Raw genomic sequence first — 11,649 nt, forward strand, 5'->3', positions numbered from 1 at the left:
CAGTGAGGTTCTCCTGATGGAGCTGTCTCCTCAATCATTCCGTTACGAGAGTGCGTTTGACTTAGTGAGCCCACGGGAACAGATTGTGGGGCTTGCTCCCAGATCTGTGGTGGATTCACATGGGTGATTGTGGGGAGCCTGAAGGAGACTAGAGACCTCCAACTGGCCCATTTTCTCCAGCCCCGCCTCCCCCTGTCTCCACATCGATCTCAAGATGGAAGGAGAGTCCTCTGTTGGGGACAGGGACACTTTTGCAGAGGCACCTAACCTCTTCTGTGTGTGACTCTTGGGAGAAAAGTCAGGCCCATGGTTTGGAAGTTTATGCTGTTCAGTGCAGCATTAAATTTATGTCCAATAACCAAGTTCAATGGAGAGCACATGGAATGGCTGCCCCTTGCTCAAAACTTCCCTTTCTCACCCATGTGACCATCCCAAACACATATTTCCCTTACAGGAGGCTTTGAGAAACTGCCACAGGCTCATTGGGAGGGTGAAGATGCTGTGTGTTTGTTCCATCTTCTGTGTACAGCATCCACATTTGTCCAGTGTTTACACTCTTTTACTCTTCTCCAGCTCAGCAGAGGAGGGGAGCTTTAGGACTATTTGATTAATGACTCAGGTTCTGTACCTTTCTGTGCTGGTGCCACCTTGCATGTTAGACAACAAACAGGAGGCTTATTGCCAAAAGGATTCTACAGGTATCTGTTTTCTGCAAACCTCCACTAATCACTAAAAGTTCATAGGGGTTGTTATTTTTACTTTTCCCTTGGGTAATAAAATCCACCAAAAATCTGTGGCTAACACAGTGAGCTTTGCATAATTACATAAATAAATAGGGATTCATTGTCCTTCCTTATTTATGCACCTATATACCATAAGGAGTAGGGTTATCATGTGGTAGTGAGACCCTGTGGTGCTACATGATTCATCATATAGAGGAGTTCCTTGAATTTGAATAAAAAATAAGAAAATAAAATCATGCTGCCCTAAAACACCACTTGGAGATGTCTGGCTTTTTTGTTTTGTTTATGGTAAATCATTTATAGAGATAAGATAGCAAACTTCTATTCCTCTAACTTTTGAGCACTGCAAGACCACTGAGGTGTCTAGCCTTTGTCTGATTGAGTTATTTTAAATTTGCAGATATCATTTGATCCAGAGCTATGATGCAGAGTAGCCTACTGCACCAAGGAGGTCAGAATAAAAACAAAAAAACCCCACCTCTTTTCTTTCCAGCATGCTAATCTTTGCTTACAATTCCAACAGTGCGCCTTTGCCCTCAAGGTAAGCCATAGTACTGTACCTGCAAAAGTTGAATTCCCCTCATGTTGTTTCACTTAATTTTATTTTTGTAGTTCATAAACTGTAGAAGGCCAGAATGCCTCCAGTCAGCTACTTTGATCTCTACAAACTGTCACTGGTATTGAAATGTTTTAGTTGTGAGTTCCAGACTTTAAAACAAACACAATACTGCCAATTACAATGCTCTTTTAGTCTCTGCTAGTTACAGTTTGCAATCTGAGCTATAAAATTAACCTTAGTTAATGGGAAACAGTAATCCAAGATTTTTTTTAAAAAAAACATATTCCACTTTAATTTGTTGGTATCTGTTAGAAAACTCTTTTATACCTGATAGTTTATTATTTACAGATTGCTGCTGGTCACATCTACTTATATTATTTTTGTTTGTTTATTAGAAGGTGCCCATCTGCTTCACTAGGCACCTTTATTATAATAAAAACTCAAAAGATCAATCAGCAAAAAGAATATGCTCACCCACTGCAGATAAAATCCTTCCCGTCGCCTCATTTGGATCCCAAGTGACGCTCCTGGAAAGCCTGAGAAGTTATGTAGCCTTTGCAGCACATCTTGAAGGTCAACAGATCTGTGCGCTGTCATACTAAGATGAGGTGAGAGGTTGAGAGATGAGAAGCCTTTACAGAAAACAGCTGGGTACCATCCTCCCTCCATTTTAAGCCAGGAAGTATAAACTTGAACACCTCAGCTACCACTAATGCCATGGAATTGCACAAGGAGAAAGGCTGTCTGAAAATAACTCAGTTATTTAGGGTTTTGTGGAACAGAACCAACATCTCCCTGTGAGAAATACCACTTAACAGTTTGGCATGTGAAGTTTTGAATGGTCCTAAGATAAAATCTCATGCATTGGGTTTTGCAGCGCTCCAGTCTTGAGGTGGCAAAGGCATGGTTATACTTAGTAACCCTCAAGATGGAGGTAACTAACACTCAAGTCATCTGTATTTTTGCTCCCTGCCCCCCACTCTGTTCCAGCCCTTAGGAGAAGAGTTTAATGGCAATGTTTACAACCCTTGTCAAATCTCATATTTTTGAAACAAAGGAGGAGAATAATCAGGGGAATACGTCTGGCATGGGGGCACTTTTGCTCTCTGGCTAGAAAGAAAATCCAAGATGTTTAAAAATATAAACCAATTTCTACCTGTGATTTTTCACTTTATGACAGTAAGGCAGCTTGAAAAGCCCATCAAATGCCTGATGTGAGCACTAATGAGTTTTAACCTGCTTTTTTTGCACAAAAAGCTTTGCAGACTTCCTGTGCTCATTGAAAAATGTGGTTTTTACCAATGCACAGATTGCTTCAGAAACCACTCCATGAAGTCCCAGTGGACCCACACATTGCTAATGTTGATGTGCTAGTGTTTGAGTCTTCTTATAACTGCAGTTTTTATAAACTTTGCTTCATTTTTGCTTTCTCGTACATTAAGGAGGTGAGTTAATCTGTAACTGTATCAACAGTATACTATCACTTAAGATGCTGGTTTTCCATGTTAGTTGCTCACAGTTTTACAGGATCCTCATTTTGAATTCAGATGAGGAGAAATTGTTTTATTTCCCTTGATCAGGCATTCCAGTACTAGGGGCAGAGCTCAACACAATGTCATATGTTTAAAATTCTGACCGACTGATATACTACTTATAGACAGGTTTCGGTCCACACCATAATCAACCTTCAGACACTGCCTGGGGCAGTGCAACAGAAGTAGTATTCAGGGAGTCGTTCCTTCAGCGTTCAAAATCTTATCATTCAACATCCAACGCATAATCCGAGTGAGAAGTTTCTCTTTTGAAGCCTGGATCTGGAAGTTAAACATTTAGTTGAAATAGTAAATGAGTGTAATAGCTGCCTATGCAATGAGTTTATGCTTTTTGTTTTAGAAAGTATTAGGAAACAGGACCTAATATGTAAATTATGTAGTGTTAGGGACATGACATGAAGGAGTGTGGAGCTGTTTAGGGAGCCTTGCCTTGCTTTGCAGTTCCCTGTCATCTTGTCTTTTCTTTCTTCTGTGCCCATCTCTTCAGCCATGCTACCCATTAGAGACCTTTCACTCCAAGTTTCTTTATCTCTATGCTCCTATAGCCATCATAAGTTTTCCTAGTGTAACCCACATTCATCCAGTGTGGATTTATGGCTCCCCTAGTGCCTGGAGGTCTATGGGTTTGCTCTTGGACTCAGGCTAATGGAGAGCTTAGAGGCTCATGGTTTTAAATTGTGAGGTCCTGAATTCAGTTCCCACATACTATCTATCCAGTGTCTCATTTACACGAATGGAACTCCTGATGTTGCCAGCCATAGGAGGCTCACCTGAGGGGGAAGCAGCATCCATATGGGACTGCAAGCCCTACTCCTGAGGCATGTTGGGCAGCAACTCTTGCCTTCTCCATGCCCATATTACTGTTAAGGTTGGAATATAGTAGGAGGGGACAGAGAAAGTAGGGGCATATCTTGCAGGCCAAGTTGCCTGAGAAGCAGAGACAGGTTTTTTTTTTCCCCTGTGGCAAACTTCCTGTATTCTGCAGGTCAGACTGGGCATCCTCCTGACACACCTGACTGGGTTCATTGGAGACTGGTGGTACATGGGAGGATAGAGGAAACTGAGAGTGGATGGATTTCTAGTTGAGCAGTGTGGAAGCTGACTTCCTGGGCAGCCAAAACATCTCAGTGCCTATCAGCCGTGCAGCTGTGGTGGGAGAGTGAGCAGAACTGGGGTCCAGGTTTGTGTCATATGCTTCTGGTTTCTGATTCTGCCTGTTCTGCTCTCTATGTTCAGGTACCGGCTGGGGATCTCAGGGCAGTAAGGGAGGCAGGCTAGGCAGCAGTAAATAGAAATGTACAGTGGATACAGACATTCACTAACTTCTCTTAGGACAAATAAAAAGGTTAAAAAGGAGAAATGTATTTAATTAGAATATTTCTGAAGTGTCTTGTCTGACAGGTAGTGTCATGTCTGTGTGTATGGAGTGTGTGGCAAAGTTTAGCTGCAAGGAGGAAAGCCAAAGGGAGAATGGCCAAATTTCAGGAGTGACTGATTGTTAATTGTTTTCCTTTGAAAAGTTAGTTACTGTTTTATCCCAAAAGTCTCCTAGAAAATTTAGTTGTCCCCTGGACAGTAATTGTGGTAAATCTGCAGGCTAAATTCAATCAATGAATTGTGCAGTAGAGGGATTTTAATCCTGCTTCAAGCAGCAACGTGGCCTGAACTATGGAGCTGCCAACACTTCTAGTGTGTATTTGTGTGTATGCGTACACACACACTCACAAACACCAGCTGACTAAAAATATCATTCTCTTCATATTATCATCACCATGGTATCTGAGCTCCTTCCAGAGTTAAAATTAAACAGTGGCTAACATAGTACATAGACAAATGTTTGTGGTGGCATATATGTTTTTAGCATGTTAAAGAAAAGTGATGTCACATGATATGCTGAAATGAGGAGGATGACATTATCTAGCATGGATTCTCTTACAGTATAAGAGATTGCTGATTACTAGTATTATCCAAGTGTGTTCTATTAAATATCCAAACCATTAAAGTGGCACAGTTACAATTTTAAAAATGCAAAAACTGCTAACTTCACTCTTTTACAAGAAAATTAACTCTGCCACATCGCACATATGTTGTAGTTTCTATTCTTGTCTTGGAGGTTGAATATTTAGCATGATATATTAATTACTGTTTATGCAGGGAAACATATACCATATAATATACAGTGTGTGTAATGTCACTGGGAGTGATGTCAGCATGGGTTGAGAGTCCACATTAGGGTAGATCTCTGCTCATTTTGCATCACTCAGGCAGAGCAAACTGGCTACATCCTTCTAGCTGGGCATAATCAGATCTTACACCATCCTTGCAAAAGGCATGGAGTTATGATAATGGAGCTTGGCCTATGTTGAGCTGGTGGATGGTCCCTGGGTTGCTCAAACCTCAAACCAGGGCCAGAAGCCAGGCACAGAATTAGAAGAATGTAATGATGCCAGCTTTGCTAAGAGTGGCCCATTAACTTTGTATTTCAATACAGTCTAAGCTCCCTGAAATTATTTAATTGCTGTTGAAGTTGTTGAAGAAGATTTAGGTGAACTTGAATTTCCTTTGGCTGAACATTGCCAGCCTTTGGACTTTTGTAGTGGTTACATATTAGGCAGTCTAGGGGGATAGCTAACCCTTGAGCTCCTGCATCTGAATAGAACATCAATTTGTTCACTTAATTTATTAATTTGTAATAAAAATTCTTGGTGCCTGAGCCAACTCCAGGCTGAGTTTTATGAATCACATTAGTTCAATTGCCTTTTTCCCAGTTTATCTCTTAAGGGATATCTCCAGTATCTGTAGATTGCCAGTACAGAAACAGACACTCAGCTGAGATTTTTCTCCATGCTTGAATACTGTGAATATTGACTTCTGTAATTTCTTGTGCACAGCCTCCCTGATAAGGTTATTTCTACACTACACAGTGTTCACAATGTGGCAGCTCATCTCTTGAGTTAAACAGACCACATCATCTGAATTCTTCTGTCTAAACCTTCTTATCTTGCCAGGATTGTTTATCCAATTTTAACTGTAACTTTTAAGTTCCAGCATAGTGCAGTGCCAACTTTTCTCAAGGAATGCCTTACTTCATTCCTTACAGATCTTCTTGCACTCTGGTCATCTGCACATCTTCTAAATTTTTAGTTTAACAGGAGCAGAGTGTAAGAGGCCTAAATACGCACACAAACAATATCTGAACTAAACTGGATTGACCAGAATTTGAGAGAACCAGCTAGTAACCAAGGAGGCAGGTGGTGAACTGAGACCATTGCATGCCAAACCTACTGGGTACACTTTTACCTTATGGTCTTACGTCCACCTCCATTTGTCAGCTTCCTCTGCCTGTTGCATCTTGTCATAATTGTGAGCTCTCCTGGGCAGGGCTTTCACTGCTTCAGTAAAACAAAAGCTCTCTAATTTACCCTTCTTTTTTATGTGTTTACTTATAGCAGTGATCTGCTTTCTTCTTTATTTATTAAATTATTTATACCCCTTATTTTTAGCTATTACAAAAACATTGTAATGTTGTTCCTGTACGTTAAAGTGGGAAAAATCCCCTCCACTCAGAAAGCAATATAAGCCGTGATGTTTATCTGAAGATAAAGAGAAAGAGTTAAAAAAAAAAAAGTAGGAAGATGATAGCTAAAGAAAAGGACAGCTACTAGACTTAAAAGAGACTATAAAAATGTTACCTAGGATATAAAAGTACCTTTCTCATAAAAGTGTTTTTCTGGGGTCAAATCAAGCTCACCTTTTGCACTTTACTAGTCCCTCTGAAGTCAATAGGACTAGCTATAGCTCTGGTTTAAAAAAAGGTGAGTATTATCTTTCTCTTTGTGTGATGAAATATAATTTATTGTTTCCAGGCGGTCCATCATTTCTGTACATCCTTGGCAAGTTTGAAATTTTGAGCACACTTACAATACCCAAAAGCACCTTTATTTTCATGGCTGGCCTATCTATAACCTACACAAACTGTACCCGAGGCCTCCTGTTGAATATCTGCTCTTCTCAGTTGTTATTGACCTCTGATTACTTGTAATATTATAGATTTATTGGGGATATGAGCACAAATTGCAAGACAAGATATTGATTCAGAATGGTAATAGAACAGTAATTGCTTTGCTTTAAAATTAAGTGACCATACTCATTTTAGAATCTATAGTATTTCATCATTTCTAGTGGTATCTCAAAATATGAACTAGTGTAGACTCAACACCCAATTACCCTCACAGAAACAATCGTTTGAGTTATATTTCACAAACAAATGACAATTATGAAGGCTGTTCTTACTTACCAGAAATGCATCTGAGTTGAATACACTCTACCTTTCCAAAGGAAAATAGAGCAAAATAAAATAAAGTACCTGCTGAATTATATATAAATACATATACAGAGGGAGATATTAACATAAACTGTTTTTTCTTTCTTCATATGGGAATGCTTCATTGATGCGAAATTAATAAAATGACTACAAATTAAATATACTCTAGGTTTTTATTATTATAAATGCCACATAAAAGTATATTCAGTAAATAATAGTTTTCAATTAACATTTTTAAACAAGTGGAGAAAAAGATGGGCACTGTTGCAGTACTGATTTACTGTGCAACCTGGGAATGGGATCTGATGCATTTTTCTGCTTTCAAAGATTAAATTCCCTGTGGCATGTAGAAATACATATTTTCTGAATTGTGAAGTCATTTGCATTTTTAAAAACATCTGTTTATGAATATGTTTCTGATAATCATTACTATTTACAAAGTTTTAATCAGGAATGTGGGATTTTAAATGAAGAACATTATGGGGAACATATTTTTACCTTCTGGTCATTATTGCAGCAATATATTCTGTCAATTCATTTTTGCTCCTTTATTTTATCCCCATTTTTAAGTTTGCATTTGTATGTTTTCTTCTTCACTGATCAGAGGCCTGAAAAAGCTAAGAATGAAGCTATTGTTTAATTCAATAGGCTATGAAGCTTTTTTTTTTTTGTGGGGTGTGGGCAGAGGTTTTGTTTTGTTTTTTGTTTTCAGAGAGAGATTAACTAGATCTGTCAGCAAACTAATAAGCTGCACAACAGTGAATATGTCTAGAGAAACATGGGAACCTGGTGTGAATATGAGACGGAATGTAGGCATGCTTTGAATAAGGACTGGCCTGCAAAAAGTAGTGCCCTGAGTTAATAGCTAGTGGGCTAGACTTTGGTCTGAATCCTGTGACTGGTCACGAATACCTGAAGCCGAAAGAAGTCATCATGTGGACATGAATGTCTACAGAGAAATTTACTAATTGGCTTGTCATTCAAAGAAGAAAACAATAACCAATGCCAAGTGTTGTTCTCCCCCAGCTCCATTTAGCTAAGCAGCAGAACTGAGGAAAATCTTACAAAAGGTGCCATGAGCTAATTGTTCTCAAACAACTGGGAAAGCTTATTAGATTTTAACACTTTGGAGAAGCAGCAGTTTTTACAGTATTGCCATTTCCCCCTCTCACCCTCAAGCATTTCAGTCAATTAAACATCATAGGCCTGACAATGATTCACATTAGAACAGTGTAAAGGGGCTTTAAAGTGAGTGCCAGAGTGGTGTGAAGGGGCCTTATTATAAATGAAAATCAGGCCCCATGTTGTCAAATGAATGTTCCCCTAACCAGTCTTTCAATTAAGGAGACTATCACTTCTCTCATCTCACACCTTTTTCTATCTATCTATCTATCTATCTATCTATCTATCTAGTCGTTGAATGGAACTTAACTAGGAACTGAAATCCTGAAATTTTAGAAATGGTGGTGAAGCTAAAGCACATACAGTTTTCAGTGTGGCCTTGTCTTCACTAGGAAAAGAAGTGTGTGGTGTTGTTTTTTAACCAGGTGCAATATAACACATGTGAAAACAACAAGGAGTCCTTATGGCACCTTACAGACTAACAAATTTATTTGGGCATAAGCTTTTGTGGGCTAATACCCACTTCATCAGATGCACGTGAAAAGATGGGAGTTACCTTACCAAGTGGAGGGTCAGTGCTAACGAGACCAATTCAATTAGGGTGGATGTGGCCCATTCCCAGCAGTTGACAAGAAGGTGTGAGTATCAACAGAGGGAAAATTATTTTTTGTAGTGACCCAGCCACTCTGAGTCTTTATTCAGGCCTAATTTGATGGTGTCAAGTTTGCAAATTAATTCCAGTTCTGCAGTTTCTCTTTGAAGTCTGTTTTTGAAGTTTTTTTTGTTGAAGAATGGTGACGTTTAAGTCTGTTATTGAGTGTCCAGGGAGATTGAAGTGCTCTTCCACTGGTTTTTGAATGTTACAATTCTTGATGTCTGATTTGTGTCCATTTATTCTTTTGTGTAAAGACTGTCCGGTTTGGCCAATGTTTTTGTACTTCAAAAACAGACTTCAATGAAAAACTGGTTTGTTGTTGTTCTCATTTTTTCCCACCAGGAGATAACTCTGTGTAAAGTGTTTTGTTTTTAAATATACACATTGTTCTGTTTTTAAATTAGAGAAGGCAAGGTCGAAGGCAAGGGCTTGGGTTGGACCACCTGCTCTAGTACCCTGTGAGATGGGAAGGCCTCAGAGATCATGGGCTGCACCAGAACCTGAATGTCTACACCTCAATTACGCAATCCCTTAGCCTGAGCCCCATGAGCCTGAGTCAGCTGGCAGAGGTTTTTAATTGCAGTGTAGACATACCTTTAGTTCCTGTGAAAGTTCATTCCACAGTCTCAGAACAGCTCCTGAGAAAGCTCTCTCTCCAGCATAGATTTTTCAGTTCAAAGCTAGCGCTGGCTGGGAATTTCCCCTCAAAATTATTTTTCAATGGAAAATGTGATTTCTGCAAAACTTTGGTATTGCCAGAAATTTTGATTTTTCTGTTGGGGAAAATCTAAATGAAATATTTTGTTTCCTTTTGATTCAGCCAGAATCAAAACACTACACTTTGTTGAACTGAACTGAAACATTTTGTTTTGAGTCAGTTGGACATTAATCTGCATCTGCCTAAGCTTCTGGGGTGCCTCAGGGGAGTTGGAGTTTGGGCTGGGGTCCTTGGCTAGACTATATCTCCCATGATTCAGTGTGCTCTTCCCTCTGACCAAACTGTGTGGCATGTCATGAAAGTCACATGACTGCAGTGCTTCATCCCAGAGATGTAGCGTGGCCAGGAAGTCTGGTCCATAGAAGAGATTGGGGTCATGAAGCACCCAGGCTACAGCTTTCCTGAGGCACTGAAGAACCATAGGCAGATTCAGGTTAATACTGAACTGACTCAAAATGAAACCATTCAGACATTTCCAAAATCAAAGTCTTTCATAAATTTTCATTCATGAAAAATGTTGATGTTTTGTCTTTTCGTCCTGATTTGGGATGAAAATAAATATCAAACTATGTGGTTGGGATGGAACTTCCATATTTCAGCTTTATTCTGAAAGAAAAGAAACAACAATTGCAAAATGCAAGCACCCTGTTAGAAGCCTCATTACTTGCACATACTGTCTCATGTCCACTTTTTCAAATTATGCCATTGTCCCACAGAGCAGGATTACATTAAAAACCCCAATAATGTTGTCACTCTCTTTTATTTCAGCTTTCTTGTACACCAAAGTCCTTGGCCTTTTAGCTTCACTAACTTTCTGTCTTTCTTTCTTTTTTTTCTGCTGGTGCAGCTATGATAAGAGAAAGCCCTCGGCTAAGAGTAGCTAACAGCAAGCACACTCTTCAGGCCACTCCTGGAGCAGTCAAATACCCACCATGGAATGTCTATACATTATCCCCTCCTCAGACTTTTTTTGTTTTTCATTCTGTTTTATCAGAAGCTGAGTTTCACTCCTGGCAGCCTTCCTCTGCAATCTAAGATGCCGTCTTTCAGCAACTCTTGTCCTAAGACAATGGGGAGTCCTGTCAATGCTATTGGAATCAAGCATTTCTGGAGAAAGTGAGAAAACCCTTGACAATAAAAAAAAAAAAAGAACATCTAGGAGGGGAAATAAATTGAGACAGGAGAGGCAGGAGGAGGGGGCAAGAACAGAAAAGATAAAGGGGAGAGAGCAGACAGGATCAAAAGGGAGGGGAGATGAAAAGGAAAAGCAGAACTGTAGGGGAGACAACAATGGAAATATCACAACAGCACCAATGATATTAGAGACTTTCTAAAAAGTTTGAGAAAAGAAATCTTTCTTTCTTTCTTTCTTTCTTTCTTTCTTGGGGGCATCGGGAGACAAATCAAGTGACTGAGGAAACAGTCCATTAAGACAGGACAGTGTGTACATGCTTAGTTGTAAGCTAGACAATGCAGCCAAAGATGCCAACAGCAACATAATCCATTGTCCTCATGGAGGGTCAGGAGGACAGTCAGCACCTGCACTGTATGACGGCAGCAACCCTTCCTCCGTTGTGGAAGATGGCTGTCTTTTCCTCTGATAGAACACTTGCACCTCGTGACCCATCTTCTGGTACAGTAATAATACAGAACCATACATATGAATTATGGCCCAGAAAGATTCCACAGTCACTTTCTGCTCTCTGTTTTGCCTAAGAAATTTTCCCCTTAAAATCAGCTGGGGGTTAAGAAGCTAGATGGGCTTCTAGACTGTCACTTTTAATGTAACATTTAACTTTCCTTAGCTGATTGTGCACTGGGAATGAGCGGGTGACATGGTTGCTTGGTTTTGTCTTATCTCCATGGCTTCTGGTTGAACTCTCAAAGCCTTTGCCCCAACCATCTGAAACCCTCACTCTTCTAACCAGAACTAAAAAGAAAATTGCTTTGATTTACTATATAAATACATATTTAT

This window comes from Natator depressus, chromosome 9 (assembly GCF_965152275.1).
Source record: "Natator depressus isolate rNatDep1 chromosome 9, rNatDep2.hap1, whole genome shotgun sequence".
In the NCBI taxonomy this organism is placed as follows: Eukaryota; Metazoa; Chordata; order Testudines; family Cheloniidae; genus Natator; species Natator depressus.